This window comes from Equus przewalskii, chromosome 22 (assembly GCF_037783145.1).
Source record: "Equus przewalskii isolate Varuska chromosome 22, EquPr2, whole genome shotgun sequence".
Classification (NCBI taxonomy): domain Eukaryota; kingdom Metazoa; phylum Chordata; class Mammalia; order Perissodactyla; family Equidae; genus Equus; species Equus przewalskii.
This window is the reverse complement of record NC_091852.1, coordinates 775,305-802,628: the sequence shown is the minus strand read 5'-3', so window position 1 is coordinate 802,628 and position 27,324 is coordinate 775,305. Positions and strand designations below refer to the sequence as shown.

Below are 27,324 nucleotides of genomic sequence, written 5' to 3'. Positions count from 1 at the left end.
TGGAATTTGACTCTTAGACAAAAGACAGACCCTAAACATATTTGCAGCTTTTTGCATTTGCCCAGTTCATCTGGTTGATCGGAGGAGGGAGTGGAGTTCCCTGTACGCCATACTGAGCCATTGTTTCCTGAATTGTAGCAGGAAGCTACACGTTCCTGCTCTATATTCAGAGTGACCCTGTAGCACTAGTTGAGTACCTGAACATCTGTTGTCTCCACTTCTTCATAATAAAACCCTATATTGTTGCTGCACCATTGTCTAGTTAAAATTCTACATCTACCATCGTCCCTTGAAACCATATTTGGTCATTGTCAATGAGATATCAGGCAATGTTGTCAGGTGGGATTTCAGGAAACTTCTTTAAAGACAGACCCTTTAGTCTTTTCACCCTCCTTTCCTCTTCCAGCCTGAAATGTGAATGTGATGCCTAGAGCTCTAGCAGCCATTTTGATAAACAGAAACTAAGTGTTAAGGATGATAAAGCAGAAAGACAGAAGGACTCAGTCCTTGATGACCTGATGGGCAGACATACCTGCCAAGACTGCCCAGTTCTGGGTATCTTTTATCTGAGAGAGAAATAAAAGATACTGTCTTTGGTGTTGTTTAAGTCACTCTTATTTATGGAATGTATTACTAATAGGCCAAAGCCATTCCTAACAGGTAGAGCACCTATATCCAAGTTGGCCTTCAGCTAGATGGCTCCAGTACTAGGGTGTTCTGGTGTGGCACACAACCAGATGCCCACCAAAGATTGGGGCTTCCCTTCCACAGTGTGGAATTTTGCCATAAAGGGACTACTCAGGTAGAGACTGCTGTTCTGTCACTTCTACGTCTGGGTGTTACCACGTGACTTGTTCTCAGGAATGAAATATGAGCAGAAGTGATGTGTGTTATTTCCAGACCAGCAGTGTTAAGAGGAGGATATGCCTAACCTGCAGTCTCTTCTCCTGTCTGTCATCTGGATGCAGAGACTCAAACCAAGGACACTGAGGCCTTAGGAGATAGTGGAGCCACAATCTGGAAGGAGGTAGTATCCCTCTGTCACCATAAGGAGGGAAGCCACCAGCCATTAAGAACATCATGGAACTTTGTATGAGTGAGGAATAAGCATCTGTCTTGGCTGAGCTATCGTACATTTTTTTGGTTCATTTGTCATAGCAGCCAACCTTAACTGATATAAAAATTAGTATCAGAAGTACAATGTTGATGTGACAAAAATCTGAAATATGTGAAGCTGGTTACTGACCAGGTAGAAGCGATACAGAAACTGATATCCAGATCTGGATCAATAGAGATCCATGTCATGCAGTTGCAAGACATTTGGCAGAACTGTCCACCTGCTAAGTTGGAAGGAAGACAGAGGTCTACTGAGCCAGTAGCTTTAGGGGAAGTGGTTGGTAAGAGCTGGTGTGATGGTGTGTGCTGACATTTACTTTCTGCTTTTAGCTAGTTGTTACAAGAAAGAGATGGACTTCAGGAGAGAATTGGCCAGTCTGCAAGCAGAAATGAAAGGTAATGTTGAAAAGCCAAACATTTGGGGCCTCTAAGGATTGCAAAAACTGTTTGCAGGTCCTAAACAGTAAGAGACAAGACTGAAAGAGATTTAGGCACCAAAACTTGTACCTAAGGCAAAAGTCGGATCAGGAATGCAGCCTTCTCACCTGTTGTTTCAGAGGTCTTCAGTGTAATTAAGAGAGCTATAGGGACGAAGAAGCAGAGAAATCGATGAGGCGCCAGAATTCTGCCAGAGTGCAGGTAGAGGCACACTGAACTGCCTGGACACTAGCAGATCAGAAGCCTGACAAGTGTCACAAGGAATTCATGAGCAAGGACTAGAAGAGAACGTGGCCAAAGGGAGTTCCTTCCAGGCAGCATAGTCAGAATCCACTCAGTGAACTGCCCCCCACCCCATTTCAATGCCTGCCCTGAAAGATTTGTCGTTGCTATGGACCAGTGACTGCTGTGTGTCTCCATTTTTTCTTGTCTAAGTGGGTATTTTATCCTGTCTGTCCTCCACCATTATATATGTGGTGCAGACAGCTTTTTGGTTTGTAGGTGGTAAGCCATGAGGAGCCACTTTTGGCTTTGTAAAGAGTACTGTGTACCACCTGGATGTAGCAAATGGATGGATCTTTGGAGGAATCAGGTATGTTCTATATGTGAGAAGAAGGATGTTCTTGGAGATGCAGTGGTTTGGGGGAGGTGGATAGCTGTCCACTACAAGTTCATTTTCTGCAGACGTTCTTTTTCAGTGCAAGGAATACATTTCCTAGCCCTCTGTCTATCTAGGTGGGATCATGTGACAAGTTATTGTCAATTAATAGGATTAGAAGTGATGTACTTCACTTCCAGGCCAAGGAGATTACAAAGCAGCTGACCCGATCTCCTCCCTCACTGCCCCATCTTCCCGTCTCCCACTCCCATGCTGAGGATGCAGCAGGCCTCAGGGACCAACGTCATCAGCATCACCTGGAACTTGACAGAAATGCACCCCAGCCCCGAGCTAGAGACTCAGAACTCTGGGGATGCGACCCAGCAACCTGTGGTTCAGCAAACCCTCCAAGTGATTCTGAGGACCATTGCCTATGACAGATAATGGAGCCCAGTCTCTAAGGAGCTTAGGTCCTTCTCTCCCCAAGGAAGAAAATTGTCCTTGAGTCAGGAACACTTCTTTTGGGCTCTACCTGAGTGAAAAATAAAGTTCTTTCATGTTTGAGCCGTCCTTCATTTGGGAATTTATCCGTTTCAACAGATAGAGTTAATTTAACTCACTTGGAGAGATTGGAAAAGGGCTAAGAACCAGGACCATCTACACCCCACTCACCCTGGACACTGAGAACTGAAACTACTTCATTCCACTTACCTTATTCTCTACATTAATATTGGAGTTTTCTTCGGTTTTTTGTTTGTTTTTGTCTCCCCAAAACCCCAGTACATAGTTGTATATCCTAGCTGGAAGTCATTCTGGTTCTTCTATGTGGGAATGCCACCACAGCATGCCTTGATGAGCAGCGTGTAGGTCCACACCCGGGATCTGAACTGGCGAACCCCGGGCTGCCAAAGCAGAGTGTGCAAACTCAACCACTCAGCCACCAGGCCGGCCCCAGCATCATTTTTTCATTCCTCTGTCTTCATTACTTTTCTGGGAGTTTCTTTCCCAGGCAAGGGCTTGAAAGTTCATCAACTTCCTAAAGAAATTCTTCAAAGAAAGACATCAACAGGAAGTGTGTGTCCTAAGATTATTTGAATCCCTATCCTCAAAACCCATTCCTTGTTGTTTCCACCAATCGTGAACTGTTTTGTCTGATATTTACCCATTCTAACCAAATCCCCACATTGAAAGACCTACCTTAAGCCCAGCTTCAAATTCTCAATAAATCCTCTCTTGACCTTTCCCCCTTTGAGAAACTGCCAAAGCTCTGAGGAGTTGTGGTTCTCCCTTACCAGTGGAAGCAATAAGCTCAACTTTGTCTCATCAACAGATTGTGTTGTGATATCTGGGGGCCATCAATCTACAGGGCTAACAAAATGCCACTATATCTGTGAGTTGCTTAGTAAATCTGGCAAGGAGAAATCATGCAAATTGAGAGCATATAATTTATGTGCTTATAACTAGAAGAATGAAATCACAACCTCCCGTCCTCGCTAGACAGAGTATGACCTTGGCCAATGATTTAATAAGAACTTACAGGTACTCTTTTTACAGCCTCAGCCAGGTCTAACATAGCTGAGGGAGCTGCAGTAAAGGTACAGTTCATCGGCTAACAGTGGGATTGCTTTGCTTTCCTAGAAGACCTGAGAGGTTATAATTTGAAAACAGAAGAGAGAATGAAGGAAAAGAACCAATACTGCTCATATTATAATGTCCAGTAAGTAATGTACAGGACAGATTCCCTTGACCAAGAAGTGCCTTATGAATTATAAGTCAGCAGGAAAATACTTCTCTTCCTCCTCATGAGTTTACCTCACTGCTCCTGAGAATTAAAATTTGTCCTTGGGAGTTGGTATGATGAACATGATTATGTATTTGTGTGTTTTATTCAGGAGTTAGCCTGGACAGTCCAGAGAGTAAAAGATATGTTCAACTCCCACTGCTGGAGAGATATCAAGGGAATAAGATTTTGTTACACATGGCTACACTAAACTGCTTCTTGAAACTTGGAGCACCAAAGTCTGCCCTCACTCCCATGCCCAAATGTTCTGTGGGTCTTGGAGAGCCACTACCAACTCCTGTTCTCCAGGCCTCTTCCCTGGGAGGTTATTCTAGTCTAGCCTGAATAATTTATACTTAAGGAATTAAACTGCTAAGAGAGAACCATGGATCCTGGGTAGGACTAACCCTTATGTGTAGGGACTAGGATTTCTTGAAAAGTAGTAGGGGAACAACTGTAAGACAGGGTTTAGAAGGAGGCACTTCCCAAAGAAAAGTGTGGCCCTGATGATAGAGAAGCAAGGGATTAGAGCAGGAACTAGGAGTCCCCATGGAGGGTTTAACTTCTTGAGTACTTATACCTAGGACTTCAGGAAAGCAGCATTCAGTTTATACTTTTGAGTTTTCCTCTCCTGTGTAGTAACTCCAAGCATTCAGGGAAGCCTGGTGCATCCTTAGAGGCTCGTGTTGTGGTCAAATGGACAATAAGGGATAAAGTAGAGAAGTCTGGCTGGCCCCTCACTCACGCTGCTGGGCCTGTGTGGAGAAAGCAGCATCCCATTCAAGAGTCCAGGAGTTCCAGATGGTGACTGGTAGGAAAAAGGACAGAACTGACAGGGGCAGGGAGGGACAGCTGACGGGGGACAGCTCAGGAGGCCTTAAAGATAAGATCCCCACCTATAAATTCATACTTATATACTTCATTACCATGTATAACTTTGAATATATAGTTGAAAAAACAGGTTGGTGAATGAATTACATATTTTGTCGAAGATCGAGTAAAAAGTAATGCTCTCTCACACATTAACTTGGACATTATTCATAGATAAAGACATCATGAGGGCTCCACAAAGGCTATAAATTTTTTGTTGTATAAAATTGCCCTTTTTACAAATCTATAGAGACGGAAAATAAATTAGTGGTTGCCTCGGACTAGAAGTGGAATGGGATTGACTGTAAATGAGCAGAGGTATCTTTGGTGGGGGGGGGGGGGGGGGCGGTCGTTAAGAAAAAGCTCTAAAACTAGGTTGTAGTGATGGGTGCACAACTTTGTAAGTTTATTCAACTGAATTTTGCACTTCAAACAGGGAATTTTGTGGTATGTAAATTATACTCCAATAAAGCTGTTTTTAACAAAACTCCAAATTGCCCTTGTAGGGGATGAGAATTGGCCACCTCAAAATGTGTCCCTTTGGCTTGATTATTTTTAAGAAGAAAACACTCTGAAAGAAACTTTGACCTTCCCCCTAACTGCCTAAAAGAATTTTAGATAGAAGGCCTGTCCCCAGGACAGGCTATCACCATAGATAAAGGTAGACTGTCAGGGTCCTTGCTAAAACCATTCTTATCAAAGTTCCGTCTACCAAACATTTGCTTTTCCACTTCCATGTGAATTGCCTTCCTTCCCTTTGAAGTCCCAAATCACTACCCCCAACATCCTCCTTGATCTTTAACTGAAGGTGGTGTTTAAGGTGACAGCTTTGGCCGTTCTCGGTTTTTCTGGGTTTCTACCATGTATGCACGTTATAAAGCTTTGTTTGATTTTCTCGTGTTATTCTGACATGTCAATTTAATTCTTAGACCTGCCAGAAGGACCTAGAGGGTAGAAGAATTGTCTTCCTCCCCTACACCCTTTTTAGTTAAAAAGCACACTTATTTAAAACCATCATATTATCTAAGAACTCGCATGTGACATGCATCCCAAGTGCTGCCTGAACTTCAATCAGAGAAGAAATTAAGATAAATAAATTAATTAATATAAATAAATAAATGCATAAAATCACACCCACTTTTGCAGTTGGTTGTGAAATATCTACTAATAAAGAAAATTGTCCTCGACCATATATATATATACACACACACAATATGTGATTAAAGTTCCTCTAGAATAAACTGTCGTTATCATTACGATTTTCCTATACCTTGGAAAACAGCTAAAAGTGGTGATCTCTTTGAAGCTGTCTTAAAGTGTGTCACAGACAGTGATCTGAACTGGCCCTTGTTTCTATCGCCTGGCCTGACCCCCTGGCCAGAGCTAGCTCATCTGTGAGCAGGATCTGGAACTGGGTTTGAGCCAGCTGGCCGGCAGGCAGCGAGAAGGTTAACAGGTGTGCTGAGGAGCCATAGAGCAGCAATCTGCCACCTGGACGGAGGAGCAAAGAAGGAGAATCTAAGGGAGAAGATGAAATCTAACAGAGCCCACAGAGGGGAGACCTGGAAAGCGCACACGTCCTGACCTCTCCATGACCCTTCAGCTCCCAGGGGCCTCAGGCCTTTTCTGAGGTCCAGTTGCATTTCTGCCCATGGTTTCCTGAAGACTCCAGGTTTTCTGTTTTCTGTTATTTGCCAAATATTTTCCCTTTGAAGTCCCAAACTACCCCGAACATCCTCCTTCATCTTTAACTGAAGGTTGTATTCAAGGTGACAGCTTTGGCCATTCTCAGTTTTTCTGAGTTTTCAACCAAAAAGCCTTAACTAAAACAGAAATGTAATTACACACATAGGAACAGGACTGGGAGGGTTGTCACCAAAATGGCAACTTTGTCCCTATCTGGGTAGTGAGATTGCTGGTGATGTTTATTTTCTTCTTATGCTTATATAAATTTTCTATAATTAAAAATTACTGTTTTTGTAGTAAGATTACATTTTTTACTGTAGAAAAATACACATAACATAAAATTTACTGTTTTAATCATTTGACGGTGAACAATTCGTGGCATTTAGTACATTCATAATGTTGTGTAACTGCCGTCACTGTATAGTTCCAGAACATTTTCTTCATTCCCAAAGGTAACCCTGTACTCGTGAAGCAGTTACTCCTCAATTTACCCTCTCTCCCTCGGCCCTGGAAACCACAAATCTGCTTTCTGTCCCTACGGATTTGCCCATTCTAGAAGGTTTAATTTATTTTTTTAAGTCTAACATGCATCAAACAGTATCTGGCCACGTGAACGTTTGTGGCTCTCTTGCCAACCTGCTTCCACATGTCTCTGACACTCAGAAGAACCCCTGTGCAAATGTCTGATCCCTTAAAAGAGATGTATATTAGGCATTAAATTTCAAAATCCTTTCATCAGAAGGTATAAGGTGAACAAATGTTACAAATAAGTTAACCACTGATGTTTTCAAATGTGCACATGCCAAGGTGAGAAAAATTATTTTCTAAAAATAGCATGCCTGACTCTTTTGGAACATCTTTGTCCATCCTGCCAATGCTATGTGGCTTCCAGGGGGTGGAAGCTTGATGCTTGATAGGCCTTATTCTATTGCTTTTTTTCTGTATCTGGACTTAAAAACTATTTGACAAAATTTTTACTATTACTTAAAGGTTCTAGGAATTTTCTTCAGGTTTAGTAGATTAATTGGAAGGAATATATAGGGCAATGTACAAGCTTCAAGGGAAAAAAATAGAACAATTTCACAAAATTTACAATAATAAGGGGCAAAAGAGAAAACCATTTCCTTGAAGAAATCTTTAAAATAAAAATTAAACCAAAGAATTTCATAAGGACACACATCAATGATCATGTCTTATTTATGACAATAATTCTTCTACTTGGAAAGAGAATTTATAGATGTGAGTAGATACCACCAGTAATTTAACTTGTAAATAGAGTCTTCATGCTAGAAACTCTAAAAACTCTGATTGGCTACATAAAGGTGCAGTAGACAATTTACTTGTTTTTAAAAAGTTTCAGTAGCTATGAACTTCAATTTATGATGACAAATCAGAAAATGTTGATTTATTTAAAGCAATCCTGCTATACTCAAATGAAACCAGTGCCTGCCTCATGATTGTATGAGGAGTAAATGAGAGAAAGCGTGTGAAATGTGGTACTAAGTGATTAGCTTTTAAAAGTGAAATTGACCTTCTTTGCTAGTCAGTTCCCCATGTTCTACCTGGCACTGACTACACTGCTCTTCAGAAATTGCATGTGAGTTAATTCTATAAAGCATGCCATGAAATTATGAAGTATTATCCAATATACCATATAATTGAAATTCTTTATGATGTTAATACATTCTGCAATTAAGAATGATTCTGGTGTGTAAAAAAAATTGCTGAGGGGCCAGCCTGGTAGTGCAGTGGTTAGGTTCACACATTCCGCTTCAGCGGCCCGGGGTTCACCGGTTTGGATCCTGGGTGTGGACATGGCACAGCTTGGCAAGCCATGCCGTAGCAGGTGTCCCACATATAAAGGAGGGGAAGATGGGCACAGATGTTAGCTCAGGGCCAGTCTTCCTTAGCAAAAAGAGGAGGATTAGCAGCAGATGTTAGCTCAGGGCTAATCTTCCTTAAAAAAAAAAAATTAAATAAATAATTGCTGATTATCTAAAACACATTTTCTTTCATTTTTTTAAATTGTTTATTGTAAAATAATATGACATTTAGCATTTTAATCATTTTTAAGTGTACAATTCAGGGGCATTAAGTACATTCACAATGCTATGCAACCATCCATTTCCAGAACTTTTTCATCATCCCAGACAGAACTTTGAACTCATTCCTCCCTCCCCCGGCCTCTGGTAACCTCAATTCTACTTCCTGTCTCTATGAATTTGCCTGTTCTATTACCTTCTATAAGTGCAACCAATCTTTCATTTGCTTTTAACCTGAGAAAAGAAAAATAAACAATGTCTTCCCTTTGGACCCCTCATTCCCCAATACCCCATGAATTCCCAAACCCTCTAGATCCCATCTCCAGCATGTCTCCTGAATTCATTCCCTCCTTTCCATCTCTGCTGCCCAAGCCCTAGTCCAGACCCTGGTTGCTTCTCCCCACACCATTACAAAACCCTCCTCCCAGTCTCCCATCCTTGGGTCTCTCTCTACTTCAGCTATTTCTCACTTCTGGCAAGTGAGCTTCCAGATTGTCTTTCCCATCCCGGCTGGGGATGAAGCTAAGAGCTAAGGATGTGTACATCTTTGTGTCCACAGCATTTGGCATTGTGCCAACCCATGTTTATTAAATTGAATGAAACAAAGTTGAGTAAACTAATTGCCCTTGAGGAGATGATAGTCTAGTGGGGAAGACTAGCACATCAATAACTTAAATCCAGTATGATTATCCAAAATTAAAGTGTGGTGCAACTGCAGTGGAACAGATAAGGGATTGACTAATTCTATTTATAAAGATGGACATTAGAAAGTCTCAAAGAAGATGGGTTATTTTAGCTGGTACTAGAAGGATATATAGAGCACACCTGTATATTTAGGATTATCCTCAACCCCACCTCCAGTAGATCGCAAACTCTTTGACGATTTTACTTATCTTTGTGTCAGTTATAAGTGTAATTAACTATAATTTAGTTAATAAAGTTTTGGGGATATTTGCTTACTTTCTGTCTTTCTCCTAGATGGTAAATGCCATGAGGATAAGGAACATATCTTGTACACTGTTGTCCTCCCAGTCCCTAACACACTAAGTGCTTAATTAATATTTATTGAATAAATGAATGAATTTTGCTAGCCTTGCAGAAATTAGCAAGTGCCTTTTGGAATCTCATCTTCCGTTGGAGGCCTTTCTGATGCTTGAGAGGTAAATTAAATTGCCTTAAACCCTCCGATTCCACGGGTTGTAGAGTTCACGATCTTCCCTGAGTTCCCAAGACTGAGGCTGGGCTGGGCTTCCTCCTTCTCTTGTCCGTCTCCATCTCCGACATTCTGCCCACCAACCCCCCACCTCCATGTGGCACCACGCTGGCCTGGGCATTACTCACACTTCTGCCCTTTTCTGAGTTACACAACTCAAAAATCACTCACACAATAGAGTAGTGGATGCCAGGGCTGGGGGAGGAGGGCATGAGGAGTTATTGCTTAATGGATGCAGAGTTTCAGTTTGAGATGCTGAAAAAGCTCTGCAGATGGTTAGTGGGGATGGCTGCACAATGTGACAGTGCTTAATGCCGCTTGAACTATACACTTAAAAATGATTAAAAGGGAAACTTTTATGGTATGTATTTTTTTTACCACAATTAAAAGATCACTCAAAAAAGAATCTCTGAACTTAGAAAACTACTGAAGATTTATGGGAATTTGAGGAATTCTCATTGCATAGTTCTCTTGCCAATTCCCCTCTTCCTTTTGCTGTCCCATTCATCTCTGCGCCTTCGTTTTTCCTCTCACATTGCCCTGGGAGTTTCCAGTTCTCCTTCTCTCATGAAGAGCAGCTGCCCCTCTTCTGAAGCCACAGTGTCACTTGACATCCGGGCTGTCACGTCTCACCTTACGCCCCAAACACTTACAAAATTCATCCCGATAACAGTTGTTTCCCTTGAAGGGATTCCAGAGCCAGCTGGTAAAGTAATCACATTTTCTTCACTTGGCTACATTGAATGCACTAGTTTGAATTTAGAAACTCTCTAGCTAAAGAGAAAAGGTCCCAAAGATGTGTTACCAACAGCTCTTGCCCTTCCTTCAGCAATCCCCAAGCTTCCAACTCCTGGAAGATGTGCTGCCTGGAAGTTTGGGGAGTCTTTGAGCAGCTTTCTTTGTGCCACGTGACTGACCTGGAGCAACAGGGTGGAGGGTGATCTAAGATACCCCAATGGCAAAAAAAAAAAAAAAAGAAAGAAAGAAAGAAAGAAAGTAAAGAAGGAAGGAAGCAAGGAGGAAAAAAAGTCATGGTTTAGAAAGGATACTGTGAATTGATTATTAATAACATGCCCAGATACTTTCTTCTAAAAACTAACTCCAATGAAGCATCATAAATTCTGCAATTATCACCCTCTCAATACTGAGCTTTTTGCTTCCTGTGAGCAAGGATATTATCAGTAATAAATCCCAGAAGTAATATCATCAGAATAATGGACTATGAAACATTGCCTGCAATGTCATTTAATATTAATTTTTAGCGAAAATTTAAACTGACAGCATTGTCATGATAGTCTGGATGAAATTTGCTTTGACAAGGAATTGCTCTATTAGAATTGTAGAAAACTCAAGTGCCATTGTTGAAAAGAAGTGTCCAATTTTGACCAGCCTTTTAATAAGGTAAAAACACTTTAACTCAGCCATACGCAGAGGATTAATCTGTATATCCAAGCTGACTCCTTCAGTGAAAATAAATCAATGGATATAGATTTAGATCTAAGTACAAATATATATATATGGCATATGTTATCAGTGCCCTATCCATTTGCCCGCATACCAGTTCAGCACACACTACTTTCTGGACTTCACCTGCTAGAACTTACAGGTCTTTACCTGAGAACTTACTCTCATCCCTGGACCCCCCTTTTTACCTCTGTGCACAGTAGGTCTCAAATGCCAGGGAATTAACACCACTGCCCCTCCCAGCACCTCTCCAAGAGTGGAGACAATTGGTGTATATTCAGCTCCTCTCAGGTGAGATAACTCAGGTACATGGTCTACACTGGCTCCCAGACTTTTCCCTGTGAAATTCAGATCCGATTGTCTGCAGTAGTAATTTGCTTGCTTGAAAAGGCAGACTTTACTGACAACCTTCCCTTCCTTGTCTCACTTCCCCACTCTCCAACCAATGGCTTCCTCTCCTCCTAAATAAACTTACTGTGCTCACATACTTATCTCAGGATCTGGTTCTGGGAAACCAAACTAACAAGAAGTTGTGTTATCATTTGTTTAGATGTGTATGTACGCACAGAAAACAATGTGCAAGATTGTATATTTGGGGGATGGAATTAGGAAATTAATCTTCCATTTGCTTATTTCTATTTTCTCGTTTCCCTATAATCAGCATATTATTTATGTCATTTAAATTTTTTTATTGGAGTGAAATTCACGCAACAAAAATACATCATTTTAACTATTTGAAAGTGTACAATTCAGTGGTTTTTAGTATATTCACAATGTTGTGCAACCATCGCCACTATCTACATCTAGAACATTTCCATCACCCCAAATGAAACCCCATACTTCCCAGTTCTTCCTTCATCCTCTGCATGGGAATCACTAACCTACTTTCTTTCTCTACAGATTTACCTATTCTGGACGTTTCATATGAACGGAATCATACTACATGTGGCCTCATATGCCTGGCTTCTTTCACTTAGGATAATGTTTTCAAGGTTCATCCATTCATCAATTGATGGACATTTGTTTTGAGTTATTTCCACTACTTGGCTGTTAGGAATAGTGCTGCTGTGAACATTCATGTGCAGGTTTTTGTGTGGATGTATGTTTTCATTTCTCTTAGGTATACACCTGGGAGTGGAATTACTAGGTTATATGGTAACTCTATAACTTTTTGAGGAACTGCCAAATAGTTACACACAGTGGCAACACTATTTTACATCCCCACTAACAACGTGTGAGGGTTCCAGTTTCTCCACTTCCTTGCCAACACAGGTCATCTTCTTTTGGAAATCATAGCCATTCTAGTGTTTTGGAAATCACAGCCATCCTAGTGGGGTGATGTGGTGTCTCAGGGGCACTTTGATTTGCTCTTCCCGATGACTCTGACAAGGAGCAGCTCTTCACCACCTTATTTCTCATTTGTACATCTTCTTGAGAGAAATATCTATTGAAATTCTTTGCCTAGTTTTAATTGGGTTGTTTGTCTTTTTATTGTTGTGTTGTAAGAGTTCTTTATATATTCTGAATATTAGACCCTTCAGCTATATGATTTGCAAGTATTTTCTCCCATTCTTTGCATTGTCTTTCACTTTCTTTACAGTTTTCTTTGATGCACAAAAGTTTTTAATTTTGATGAAGTCTGATTTACTTGTTCTTTTGATGTCATATTTAAGAAACTATTGCCTAACCATTGCTTTTTATATCATCTTTAAAAGTATTTTACACACCTAGTTCCAAGATCTTAGTTTATAACTTCAGTCTCCAATGATAGGAACCAGGGTTCTTTGGAGAAATGGCCAATGCTAAGACTATGCAGGGAATATTCAAGATGAACCTGAAGCACCTGTGGTGCCAGAAAGTAAGAAAGTGCTAAAAAACAAAACAAAACAAAACCCCCTACATTGACTTGGCTATGTCAAGGGATGCAGGAGCCAATGGAAAGAGCTCTCGATGGCCAAAGTTGGAATAATTTGAGCAACAAAATAAGTAAAGTAGTATAGGATTATAACTCATAGTATAAAAGAAATATCCATGAGTCCACACTATACAAATAAATGATCTAATAAATTTATAAATGGGGGAGAAGGGACAAATCTCCAATGCAGAAGGATTCCAAATAAGTTATGTCAATACTCTACCCTAATAGATGGGGAGCATAATTCCCCAGTCCTGACGCGTGGGCTGCACATCAAGTGACAACCTTCCAAAGTGTACAATATAGAGAGAAGGAGCAAAGAAGAACTGTACTGTGGAGAAGTCTGACAAACAGTGCTTCAGCCAGGTGACCAAGGTCAATATCAACAGCCATAAATCATGTTGATAGTATGTACCCTAATACGATTTGATGAAAATGGCATCTTTACCTCTGTGATCATCTTTCCACAAATCCATGTCCCTAGACTAGCCCTGGGGAAAATATCAGACAAATTTCAATAAAGGGGCATCCTCTGGAAACTGGAATTTCGAGAGTGCCTCAAAAATGTCATAGTTATTAAAAGACAAGGAAGGTCGGAGCAATTGTCAATGTGAAGAAGAGTCAAGGAGACATGACAACTAAGTATAATGTAGTATCTTGGGTGGAATCCTGGAAAGAAAAGGCCGTTAGGTAAAAACTAAGAAAATCTGAAAGAACTACAGACTTTTGTTAATACTAGTGTATCAACACTAATTTACTAATTGTAAAAAATGTACTATATTAATGTAAGATGGTAACAGCAGGGGAAATTGTATGCAGGGAGAATTTAGGGACTGTCTGTACTATCTGCTCAATTTTTCTGTAAATTTAAAACTATTCTAAAAATTAAAAACTATTAAATAAAAAATATTTACAATAGTATCATAAATATGAAATGCTTAGGGTTAAATTATCGAAACAGACCTATATACTGACAACTACAAGACATTGTATTAATGTTTCAAAAATTTGAAATTTTTGGGCCGGCCCCATGGCCAAGTGGTTGGGTTTGTGTGCTCCACTTCAGTGGCCCAGGGTTCATCTGTTTGGATCCTGGGCACAGACCTGCACCCTGCTCATCAGGCCATGCTATGGTGGCATCCTGCATGGGGGAGCTAGAAGGACTTACAACTGGGATGTGCAACTGTATGCTGTTGCCTTGGCGGCAGGGGCTGGGGGGAGAAGTAGGAAGATTGGCAACAGATGTTAACTCAGGGCCACTCTTCTTCACGAAAAAAGAAAAAAATTGAAATTTTAAAAAGAATTTTTAAAAACAAAAAAAAATCACCTCTAAAAACTATTACAATAAACATATAACAGGTTGTGATTATATTATTTTCTAAAGATACTGAGGTTAATACTTATTTGTGGGGGCTGGCCCAGTGGTGCAGCGGTTAAATTCTCACATTCCGCTTTGGCAGCCTGGGGTTCGCTGGTTCGGATCCCAGGTGCAGAATGGCACTGCTTGGCAAGCCGTGCTGCGTCAGGCGTCCCACATATAAAAAGTAGAGGAAGGAGGCAGGACCAAGATGGTGGAGTGAGTGGTCGTCTTCGTCTCTCCCCCTTTGGATCTACAACTAATTGGACATTCACCAGTTAACAAAGGATATCCAGATAACATCTCAAGACACCTGAGAGACTCGTGCTACTATACATCAGAAGGTGGACAGACTTCCCCCTGGGAGGAGGTGGAAATAGGTGAAAAGTTTCCAATCCCCTACCCCCGGACAGCCTAGTACCTGCAAGAGGCTCTCTTCCAGCGGACTCCCCCACAGCATCGCCACGCACCAAGGGTGGGAGTGTGCACTCACTGGCGGAGCGACAGTGGAAACAGGTGACAACAGCCCTACCTAAGCCCCCCACGATTACACCTAAGCCCAGGGGGAAACTCCAGGATCCCGCACCCACCGGCAGGGAAAGCCTCTGCTCGCCATTAGCAGAGAGGCCCCGCCCAGCATTCAGAAGAAGGAGAAGCTCCCAGGGAGTGGATTCCCCAGCAGGGCACCAGCCTGCCAGCGGCTGCCAGGCCCACGGTCTCCGGCTGTGCATGGACGGTGCAAGAGGTGCCCAGACTTCCCGTGTACGTGCTTGGGGACTGGGTGGAGCTCCAGCACCTGGCTCCACGGCCCAGGGGGAAACTCCAGGGTCCCGCACCTGCCAGCAGGGAAAGCTTCTGCTCGCCAGTAGCGGGAAGGCCCCACCCAGCATTCCAAATGCCAGGAAGCTCCCAAAGAGCAGAATTCCCCACAAGGCAGCAGCCCACCAGCCGCCACCAGGCCCACAGACTCTGGCCATGTCCCAGACGAGGCAAGGGGCTCCCAGAGATTCTGTGAGAGTGGTGTGGGGCTGGGTGGAGCTCCAGTGGAATGGCTACATGGCCCAGGGGGGAACTTCAGGTTCCCACAGCAGCCTCAGCGAAAACCTCTGCACAGCACTAGTGGAGAGGTCCCAACTGGCAATCACAAGGCTAGAAGGCCCTGGGGCAAAAGTAGCACAGCTAGGTGAGCTAACGACAGACTGCAGAAGATACAATAGCTCTGCTGGGACCTATAGTGGACAAGTGTGATCTTGTGGGCTCTGACAGTGACAAAGCTGTGATTATAGGTGATCCTACTCCCAGCTGCTGGGAAAGCCCATAACACTGCTGCAGACCCCAAGGAGGGAGCCTGTCTAGGTGGGCTGCAACAGTAGGCACCAGCAGCCTAAGGCCCCCTTGCAATTGCCCCCACAACTGACGAGGGACCCACAGGACCACTGTGACTACAAGGAGAGGCCCAGGTCCAGTCAGTAACAGCTGACAGGGTTCCTGGTTGGTGCAGTCTAAACAGCTGCTCCCCCACACACACCAGTTGCAACAAGTGGAAGCAGTGACTAAACTCTATCTCAATGCAGAGGCACAAATCCACACCATCAAGCAGTGTGAAAAAATATATTAAATCTTCAGAACAGCAGGAAAATGATAAGCACCCAGGAAACAATCCCAAAGACAATGAAATCTATAACCTAAATGATGATGATTTCAAAACAGCCATTATTAAAAAACTCAACAAGTTAAAAGAGAATTTAGATAGACAACTCAATGAGTTCAGGAGCTATGTCACAAAAGAGCTTGATACTATAAAGAAGAACCAATTAGAAATACTGGAGATGGACAGTCTTCATCGGAGTTGCCGAGGTTTCCTGCTTCAACAGTGCTTGAATGGAACCCGGCGCTCGCTCCCCGCCCCGGCCGGCCACCCAGAGTCAGCCCTCCTCCACCTCCTCACAGCGCCCTCGGCCCGCCGCAAGGCTCCCGCCGCCGCTCCAGCGCCGCCCCGCCGCCGCTGCCCTCTCCTCTCCTCGGCCGTCCGCCATGACGACCGCGTTCCCCTCGCAGGTGCGCCAGAACTACCACCAGGACTCGGAGGCCGCCATCAACCGTCAGATCAACCTGGAGCTCCACGCCTCCTATGTGTACCTGTCCGTGTCTTTCTATTTTGATCGCGATGATGTGGCTTTGAAGAACTTTGCCAAATATTTTCTTCACCAATCTCATGAGGAGAGGGAACATGCTGAGAAACTGATGAAGCTGCAGAACCAACGAGGCGGCCGGATCTTCCTTCAGGACATCAAGAAACCAGACCAGGATGACTGGGAGAATGGGCTGAAGGCAATGGAGTGTGCATTACACTTGGAAAAAAATGTGAATGAGTCACTATTGGAACTGCACAAACTGGCCACTGACAAAAATGACCCCCACTTGTGTGACTTCCTCGAGACTCATTACCTGAATGAGCAGGTGAAAGCCATCAAAGAATTGGGTGACCACGTAACCAACCTGCGCAGGATGGGGGCCCCCGAATCTGGCATGGCAGAGTATCTCTTTGACAAGCACACCCTGGGAGAGTGTGACGAGAGCTAAGTCTCAGGCCAGCTTCCCTCAGCCACCGGGTGACTTCCCTGATCCACCGAGGCAGTGCATGCATGTTGGGGTTACCTTTACCTTTTCTATAAGTTGTACCAAAACATCTACTTAAGTTCTTGGATTTGTACCATTCCTTCAAATAAAGTAATTTGGTACCCCCCCCCCAAAAAAAAAAGAAATACTGGAGATGAAGAACATAATGGAGGAGATTAAGAAAAATCTGGACTCTCTGAACAGTAGAGTTGATAATATGGAGGACAGAATTAGCAATTTGGAGGATAGGAATATAGAAATGCTGCAGACGGGAGGAGAGAGAACTAAGACTAAAAAGAAATGAAGAAACTCTCCGAGAATTATCTGACTCAATTAGAAGATGCAACATAAGAGTTATAGGTATACCAGAGGGAGAAGAGAAGGAGAAAGGGGCAGAAGGTCTGTTCAAAGAAATAATGGCTGAGAACTTTCCAAACTTGGGAAGAGAGATTGAACTTCATGTGACAGAAGCCAATAGATCTCCAAACTTTATTAATGCAAGAAGACCAACCCCAAGGCATATAGTAGTGAAGCTAGCAAAAGTCAATGACAAAGAGAAAATACTAAGGGCAGCCAGGTAGAAGAAAATAACTTACAAAGGAAACCCCATAAGGCTATCAGCAGATTTCTCAGGAGAGACCTTACAGGCTAGAAGAGATTGGAATGAAATATTCAAAACTCTGAAGGACAAAAACCTGCAGCCAAGAATACTCTACCCAGCTAAAATATCCTTCAAATATGATGGAGAAATAAAAACTTTTGTAGATAAACAAAAGTTAAGGGAGTTCATTGCCACAAAACCTCCTCTTCAAGAAATGCTCAGGAAGAACCTCATACCTGAAAAATCAAAAAAAGGAAAGGGGTTACAAAATCCAGAACAAAGGAGATAAGCAGAAGGACAATAACAGAAAGTAGCAGCTCTCCATCAGAACAGGTAAGCAAAAGTTAAATAAAACATTAAAGATAAATGGAATGGAAACACAAAGAATAAATATAACCTAGTCATTTTAACCACAAACTCACAAACACAAAAAAGAAGAGAAAAAAGAAATCTGACAATAACAACCTAGAAGGGGAAGAGAAAAGGGATGGAACGTTTTAATTTAAGGTAATAAGAGGCTATCAGAAAAAGGACTATCTCATCTACGAGATGTGTTATACAAACCACCTGGTAACCACTAAACAAATAACAAGAATGAAGACACAAATTACAAATAAGAAGAAAGCCAATACAGAAATTTACCTACTTGAATTAGGAATCCAAAAATCATGGGATGAGAAACAGAGAAAATGCAAAAGAACTGGAAAACAAGTAATAAATGGCAGCAGTAGGCCCCCATGTATCAATAATCACTCTAAATGTAAATGGATTGAACTCTCCAATCAAAAGACACAGAGTGGTAGGATGGATCAAAGAACAATATCCAACAATATGCTGCCTCCAGGAAACACACCTCAGCCCCAAAGACAAACACAGACTCAGAGTGAAGGGATGGAAGACAATACTGCAAGCTAATAATGAACAAAAGAAAGCAGGAGTTGCCATACTTATATCAGACAAAGTAGACTTCAAAGCAAAACAGATAAAGAAAGACACAGGAGCAGTATATAATGATAAAAGGGACACTCCACCAAGATGACATAACACTTATAAATATATACACACCCAACACAGGAGCACCAAAATTTGTAAAGAAACTATTAACAAAGCTAAAAGGAGACATCAACAACAATACACTAATAGTAGGAGACCTCAACACCCCATTAACACCAACGGATAGATCATCCAGACAGAAAATCAACAAGGAAATTATAGAATTAAATGAAAAATTAGACCAGATGGACTTAATAGATATATATAGAACACTTCATCCAAAAACAACAGTTTCCACATTCTTCTCAAGCACGCATGGAACATTCTCAAGGATAGACCATATTTTGGGAAACAAAGCAAGCATCAATAAGTTCAAGAGGGTTGAAATAATATCGAGCATCTTTTTGGATCATAATGCTATGAAACTAGAAACTACAAGAATAAAGCTGGGAAAGGGGCAAAAATGTGGAGACTAAACAACATGTTACTGAACAAACAATGGATTATTGAAGAAATTAAAGAAGAAATCAAATATTATCTGGAGACAAATTAAAATGAAAACACACCATACCAACTTATTTGGGACACAGCAAAAGCAGTCCTAAGAGGGAAATTCATTGCAATACAGGCTCCCCTCAATAAGCAAGAAAAATCTTACATAAACAACCTCAAACAACACGTAACAGAATTAGAAAAAGAAGGAAAAAAAGCACAAATTCAGTAGAAGGAGAGAAATAATAAAAATTAGAGCAGAAATAAATGATATTGAAACAAAAAAGACAGTAGAAAGGATCAATGAAACAAAGAGTTGGCCCTTCCAAAAAATTGACAAAATCGATAAACCCTTAGCCAGACTCACTAAGAAAAAAAGAGAGAAGTCTCAAATAAATAAAATTAGAAGTGAGAGAGGAGAAATCACAACAGATACCAAAGAAATACAAAGGATCATAAGAGAATACTATGAAAAACTATATGCCAACAAATTGAACAACCTAGAAGAAATGGAGGAATTCCTAGACTCATACAACCTCCCCAAACTGAATCAGGAAGAAATAGAGAATCTGAATAGACCAATCACAAGTAAAGAAATAGAAACAGTAATCAAAAACCTCCCCAAAAATAAAAGTCCAGGACCAGATGGCTTCTCTGGAGAATTCTACCAAACATTCAAAGAAGATTTAATAACTAGCCTTCTCAAACTATTCCAGAAAATAGAGGAAGATGGAGCACTGCCTAACACATTCTATGAAGCCAACATCACCCTGATCCCCAAACCTGACAAGGACAACACAAAGAAGGAAAACTACAGGCCAATATCACTGATGAACATAGATGCAAAAATCCTCAACAAAATTTTGGCAAACCGAATACAGCCATACATCAAAAAGATTATACACTATGATCAAGTGGGATTTATACCAGGGACACAGGGATGGTTCAACATCCGCAAGTCAATCAACATGATGCACTACATTAACAGAATGAGAAACAAAAACCACACGATCATCTCAATAGATGCAGAGAAAGCAATAGACACATGAAAAGATGCTCATCATCACTAATCATCAGGGAAATGCAAATCAAAACTACACTAAGATATCACCTTACACCTGTTAGAATGGCAAAAATATCCAAAACCAAGAGTGACAAATGTTGGGGAGGCTGTGGAGAAAAAGGAATCCTCATACACTGTTGGTGGGAATGCAAACTGGTGCAGCACTATGGAAAACAGTACGGAGATTTCTCAAAAAGTTAAAAATAGCAATACCTTATGACCCAGCCATCCCACTACTGGTATCTATCCTAAGAACGGGAAATCAGCAATTCAAAAAGTCCCATTCACCCCTATGTTCATCACAGCATTATTCACAATAGCCAAGTCATGGAACCAACCTAAGTGCCCAGCAACTGATGATTGGATAAAGAAGATATGATGTATATATACAATGGAATACTACTCAGCCATAAAAAAGTCACAACAACATGGATAGACCCTGAAGGTATTATGTTGAGTGAAATAAGCCAGACAGAGAAAGACGAACTCTGTATGAGTCCACTCATAGGTGGTAGTTAACATATAGACAAAGAGAACTGATTGGTAGTTACCAGGGGAAAGGGGGGGGTGGGGGGAGGGCACTAGGGGTGAAGTGGTGTACCTACAACATGACTAATAATGATGTACAACTGTAATTTCACAAGGTTGTTAACTATCATAATCTTAATTAAAAAAAAGTAGAGGAAGATGGGCACAGATGTTAGCTCAGGGCCGGTCTTCCTTGGCAAAAAGAGCAGGATTGGCAGATGTTAGCTCAGGGCTAATCTTCCTCCAAAAAAATAAAGTAAAATAAAATAAAGATAAATAAATAAATAAAATACTTATTTGGGTCCTAACCAAAAAAGTAATGCCAAGGGGGTGTCTGTCAAAAACACTTACTAGCAAATGTTCTAATGTTATGGCTGCCAGAGGTGACAAATAACAATTAAATGTAATGTGACAGTTGGGGCAAACAATAAGCTATCCAAAAAGCTTAAAAGGAAGGGCTGAAAAATGAGATGTCCATAGAGACTTTGAAAAGCTCTGATATTCCTTGAAATCTAAAAGGTCAGGCAAATGTGTAAAGCTGTGCACATGGTCCGGAAAGACCTCAGAAGGCCCTACACTCTCACCATTCACCTCTACCCTTGAAGTTCTTTGCAAGCAGGAAGCGAAGGCTAAGTCATGGTAAACTGCATGACTGAGAGCTGAAGGTACGTCAACATGCACAAAAAGTCCCATTGGTAGAGACTGTAGATCTGTTGATTCCAGGCATTTAAGAAAATCTTCATCCAATCATTAGCTGACCACTAAGTTAACTGAGAAGAGACTTTAGCAGCCACGTGAGACAAAATACTCAGATTTATAGAATTCATTCCGCAAAGTCACTAAACACAGGAACAAGTAACAACAACTGAAAGAAGTACCAGCAACAAAAACTCTGGAAAGGTCTATTTTCCAGAGTTATCACATTATATTATTTAAAATGTCCAGTTTTCAACAAAAATTAAGAAACATGCAAAGAAACAAGGAAATATGGCCCATTCACAGGGGAGAAAATCCCAGTCAATAGAAACTATCCCTGAGGATGCACAGATGTTAGACTTACTAGACAAAGACTTTAAATAGTCCATTTAAAATATGTTCAGAGCTAAAGGATGCCATCCCTAAAGAACTAAAGGAAAGTATGAGAATGATGTCTCACCAAGTAGGGAATAAAAAGAGAGATAAATATAAGAAAGAATCAAATAGAAATTCTGGAACTGAAAACTACAATAACAAATTAAAAATTCACTAGAATGGTTCAACATTATGTATGAGCTGGCAGAAGAAAGAATCAGTGAACTTAAAGATAACTCAGTTGAGATTGTCCAGTCTAAAACCAAAAGAAAAAAGACTGAAGAAAATGAACAGAGCCTAAGACACCTGTGAGACACTGTCAAGCTTGCCAACATATGCATAGTAAGAATCCCAGAATGAGAGGAAGATAAAACTGGACAGAGGAGAATATTTGAAGAAGTAATGCCAAATTTGCTGAAAAGCATTAATCACACATGCATAAAGCTCAATGAACTCCAGTAAAGATCCCCAACTAGATATATCTTAATCAAACTGTCAAAGGCCAAAGACAAAGAAAGTACCTTGAAAGCAGCAAGAAAGAAGCAAATCCTCATGTACAAGGGTCCTCAATAACATTAATGGCTGATTTTTCATCAGAAATCATGGAAACCAGAAGGCAGTGAAAAGACATTCAAAGCAGTGAAATAAAAAATTGTCAGCAAAGAATTCTCTGTCTGATAAAATGATCCTTCAAACTTAGGGAGATATTAAGATATTTCCAAATGAACAAAAATTGAGAGAGCTTGTCACTAACAGACCTACTCTACAAGAAATGCTGAAAAGAGTAAAATGTATATTCTTATAACAGCTTTTTTTCCTGTCTGATTTAAAAGACAACTTTACAAAGCAATAATTTAAAATCTAGGTTGATGGACACATAAGATACAAAGATTTCGCTATTGGCAATAACATAAAGGGGGAGGGTGGAGCTGTACAGGAGCATATGTTTTGCATAATATTGAAATTAAGGAAGTATTAATTAAAATTAGAGTATTATAAATTAAGATTTTCATGCTAATCTCCAGGGCAACCAATAAGAAAATTACTCAAAAATATACAGTAAAAGAAATGACAAGGGACTCAAATTGGTACACTAGAAACTATTTAAGGCAAAAGAAAGCAGCAATGGAGGATTTGAGAAACAAAAAAAGATATAAGACATAGAAAACAAATATCAAAATGGCAGATGAAAATCATACCTTACCAGCAATTACAATAATTTAAATGAGTTAAACTCTCCAATTAAAAGGCAGAGATAACTTTTTTTTTTTTTACTGAGGAAGATTGGCCCTGAGCTAACATCTGTGCCAATCTTCTTCTATTTTGTATGTGGGTCACTGCCACAGCATGGCTGCTGACAAGTGGTGTAGGTCCACGCCCAGGAACCGAACCTGGACTGCCAAAGTAGAGTGTGCCAAACTTAACCACTGGGCCACTGGGCCAGCCCCAGCAGAATTAATTTTAAGCATGGTTCACCTATATGCTGTCTACAATTGACTCATTTTAGATTCCTCAGCATAGTGCTAGCAACCCAAATATAGAAACATATAAAAAGGATTATACACCAAGTGAGATTTAATCCAGGAATGCAAGAAAAGAAAAGAAAATCACATAATTAGATTTCTGATAGACACAGAAAATGCATTTTACAAAATCCAACACTCATTCATGTTAAAAAGAAATCTTGACAAATTAGGAATAGAAAGGAACTTTCTCAACCTGATCACAGCTAACATCATACTTAATAGTGAAATCCTGAAAGCTTTCCCCCCTAAGACCAGGAATAAGATGTGAATATTCACTCTTCCTGTTTCTATTTAACATTCCAACTAGAGCAATTAGGAAAGAAAAAAAAGATTGAAAGGAAGAGGTAAAATTATATCTCTATTTCAGATGACTTGATCTTATATATAGAAAACCCTAAATAATCCACAAAAAAAGCTGTTAGAGCTAACAAAAAAGTTCAGCAACGTTGCAGGATAAAATTTCAACATATATAAATGAGTTGTTTTTCTATACCCTAGCAGTGAGCAATCAGAATATGAAATTAAGAAAATAATTTCATTTGTACTAGCATCAAAAGAAATAAAACCATTAAGAATAAATTTAATCAAAGAAGTCCAAGACTTGTACATTGAAAACCATGAAACTTCTTTTGTAACAGCTTTATTGTTCATGTACCATAAAATGCTGCCATTTTAAGTGTACAGTTTGGTGATTTTTGCTATAATCACAGAGTTAGGCAACCATCACCACATTCAATTTTAGAACATTTAATCACCTCAGAAAATAAATCCCATACCCTTTACTTATCAACCCCAATCCTCTACACTATCCCCACTCCCCAGTCCTAAGAAATCGCTAATCTACCTTCTGCCTCTGTGGATTTGCCTGTACTGAATACTTCATATAAATGGAATCAGACTGTATGTGATCTTTTGTGACTGGCTTCTTTCATTTAGTGAAATGTTTTCAAAGTTTGTTCATGTATACCATATATCAGTACTTCATCCTTTTTTTATGGATGACTAATAACCCATTTAATGTATATATCACGTTTTGTTTTCTATTATCAAATGATTGACATTTAAATTGTTTTGGCTTTTTGGCTATTATGAATAAGGCTTCTATGGAATTCATGTCTAAGTTTTTGTGTTGATACGTTTTCATTTCTCTTGAGAATATGCCTAGGAGTGAAATTTCTGGGTTAAATGGTAACTTTATGGTTAAATTTTTTAGAAACTGCTAGACTGTTTCCCAAAGAGGCTGTCCCATTTTACATCCTCACCAGCAACGATGAGGGTTCCAATTTCTCCACATCCTCACCAACACTTGTTATTATCTAAAATTTTTATTAGAGCCATCCTAGTGGATGTGAACTGGTATCTCATTGTGCTTTTGACTTCTATTTCCCTGTTCATAGACAATATTTAGCATCTCTTCATGTGCTCATTGGTCATTTCTATATTTCTTTTGGGGAAATGTCTATTCAGATCCTTTGCCATTTTTAAATAGAGTTGTCTTTTATTATTAGTTGCAAGAGTTCTTTAAATATTCTATACACAAATCTTTCATCAGATATATGACTTGCAAATATTTTCTCCCATTGTGTGAGCTGTCTTTAACTTTTTTTTAAATTTCTCCTTCAATTAATTAATTTTTTTTAAAAAAAGGTAAAATTCAGTGCTGGCAGGGGTGTGAGGAAAAGGACAATCTCATGCAGTTCTGTGAGAAAGTCAATTAGCACCATTTTTTTAAAAAAATTATTTTATTTAGGGCATATTGACTTACAATATTGTGTAAATTTCAGTTGTACATCACTATATTTCAGTTTCTGTATAGACCGCGTTTTCACCACCAACAGTCCAATTTTCATCCATCACCGTTACATATGTGCCTGTTTACCCCCTTCACCCTCCCCCTCACCCCCTTCTCCCCTGGTAACCACTAATCTGTTCTCTTTATCTATGGGTTTGTTTGTTTATCTTCCACATGTGAGTGAAATCATACAGTACTTGTCTTTCTCTGTCTGACTTATTTCACTCAGCATAGTACCCTCAAAGTCCATCCATGTTGCTACAAACGGCATGATTTTGTCTTTTTTGTGGCTGAGTAGTATGCCATTGTTTATATATACCTCATCTTCTTTATCCATTCATCTGTTGATGGGCACTTGAGTTGCTTCCATGTCTTGGCTGGTGAATAATGCTGCGATGAACATAGGTGTGCATATATCTTTTTGAATTATTGATTTCATGTTCTTTGCATTAATACCCACTAGTGGAATAGCTGGATCATATGATATTTCTATTTGTAATTTTTTGGGAAATCTCCATACTATTTTCCATAGTGGCTGCACCCATCAGCAGTGCATCCACCAGTTTACATTCCCACCAGCAGTGTATGAGGGTTCCCTTCTCTCCACATCCTCTCCAACACTTGTTATTTCTTGTCTTGTTAACTATAGGCATTCTGACAAGTGTGAGGTGATATCTCATTGTAGTTTTGATTTACATTTCCCTAATAGTTATGTTGAATATCTATCTGTATATCTTCTTTGGAAAAATCTCTGGTCATATCCTCTCCCATTTTTTGATGAGACTATTCATTTTTTGGTTGTTGAATTGTATGAATTCTTTCTATATTTTGGAAATTAATCCCCTGTCAGATATATGATTTGCAAATGTTTTCTCCCAGTTGATGGGTTGTCTTTTTGTTTTATTGATGGCTTCCTTTGCTGTGCAGAAACTTTTTAGTCTGGTGTAATCCCATTTGTTTATTTTTTCTTTCTTTCCCTTGCCTGAGGAGACATGGTATTCAAAAAGATGCTGCTAAGACCAATGTCAAAGAGAGTACTATTTAGATTTTCTTCTAGGAGTTTTATGGTTTCAAGTCTTACATTCAAGTCTTTAATCCATTTTGAGTTAATTTTTGTGTATGGTGAAAGATAATGGCCTACTTTCATTCTTTTCCATGTGACTGTCCAGTTTTTCCAACATCATTTATTGAAGAGACTTTCTTTCTCCATTGTATATTTTTGGCTTCCTTGTCAAAGATTAGCAGTCCATACATGTGTAGTTTTATTTCTGGGCTTTCAATTCTGTTCCATTCATCTGTATGTCTGTTTTTGTACCAGTATCATGCCTTTTTGATTACTATAGCTTTGTAGCATATTTTGAAGTCTGGGAGTGTGATACCTCCAGCTTTGTTCTTTTTACTCAGGATTCCTCAGGCTATTCAGAGTCTTTTGTTGTTCCACATAAATTTTAAGATTCTTTGCTTTATTTCCCTGAAGAATGTCATTGGGATTCTGGTTGGGATTGCACTGAATCTGAAGATAGCTTTAGGTAATATGGACATTTTAAATATGGTTATTCTTCCAATCCATGAGCATGGAATATCCTTCCATTTCTTTGTGTCTTCTTCAATTTCTTTGAATAATGTCTTATAGCTTTCAATGAATAGGTCTTTCACTTCTTTGGTGTACAGAGTTCATTGACCTCCCCGCCTTCCAAGGACACTGGGCCTGGGCCCTACGTGAAGAAATGTGTCTGGGCTCAGGGCCAAAGATGACCACTTCGGCCCTGACTCTAAGGCACAAGTTACAAAGAATATGTCCTGCATCATGTTCCTTGTCTGGGCTGGCCACCCTGACGGGCAGCTGACTGGACTTTAGAAACATCCCATCCATGGGAACAAGAACAAATAACTCAAAGTATCCAAATGTCTGAAACCCTGAGTCAGAACCTAGAGAAACCTTAGGATAAAAGGGAGTCACAGGCATAGAACAGTTGGTTGTCTCACTGAGGAGAGGACGCTTTGCCTCAGACCCGGACAATCGGCACTCCTGCCCGCCATACAAACTATTGGGACTTCCCCGGCTGATTGTGGTGTGGATGTTTTCAGTACCAATTTGTTGTTTGCTTCCCTGCTCCTTATTCTGTTCCCCTTTACCAATAAATTCTGATTGCTTAAACA

General features: G+C 40.3%; 1 long non-coding RNA gene and 1 pseudogene across 2 annotated transcripts; both read left to right on the top strand.

The window, feature by feature from the left end:
• Window positions 1-887: 887 nt before the first annotated feature.
• On the top strand, window positions 888-12,678 carry LOC103542399 (uncharacterized). 2 transcript variants are annotated; one of them, XR_011531795.1, is made up of 4 exons: window positions 888-1,027; window positions 1,447-1,512; window positions 2,056-2,146; window positions 2,353-2,488. It is a non-coding gene; the product is annotated as an uncharacterized lncRNA (long non-coding RNA). The 2 variants fall into 2 exon arrangements; XR_011531794.1 differs by lacking the exons at window positions 2,056-2,146; window positions 2,353-2,488 and adding an exon at window positions 12,108-12,678.
• A 3,074-nt stretch (window positions 12,679-15,752) lies between these two features.
• LOC103543448 (ferritin heavy chain pseudogene) lies at window positions 15,753-17,224 on the top strand (annotated as a pseudogene).
• The last annotated feature ends 10,100 nt before the right edge of the window (window positions 17,225-27,324 follow it).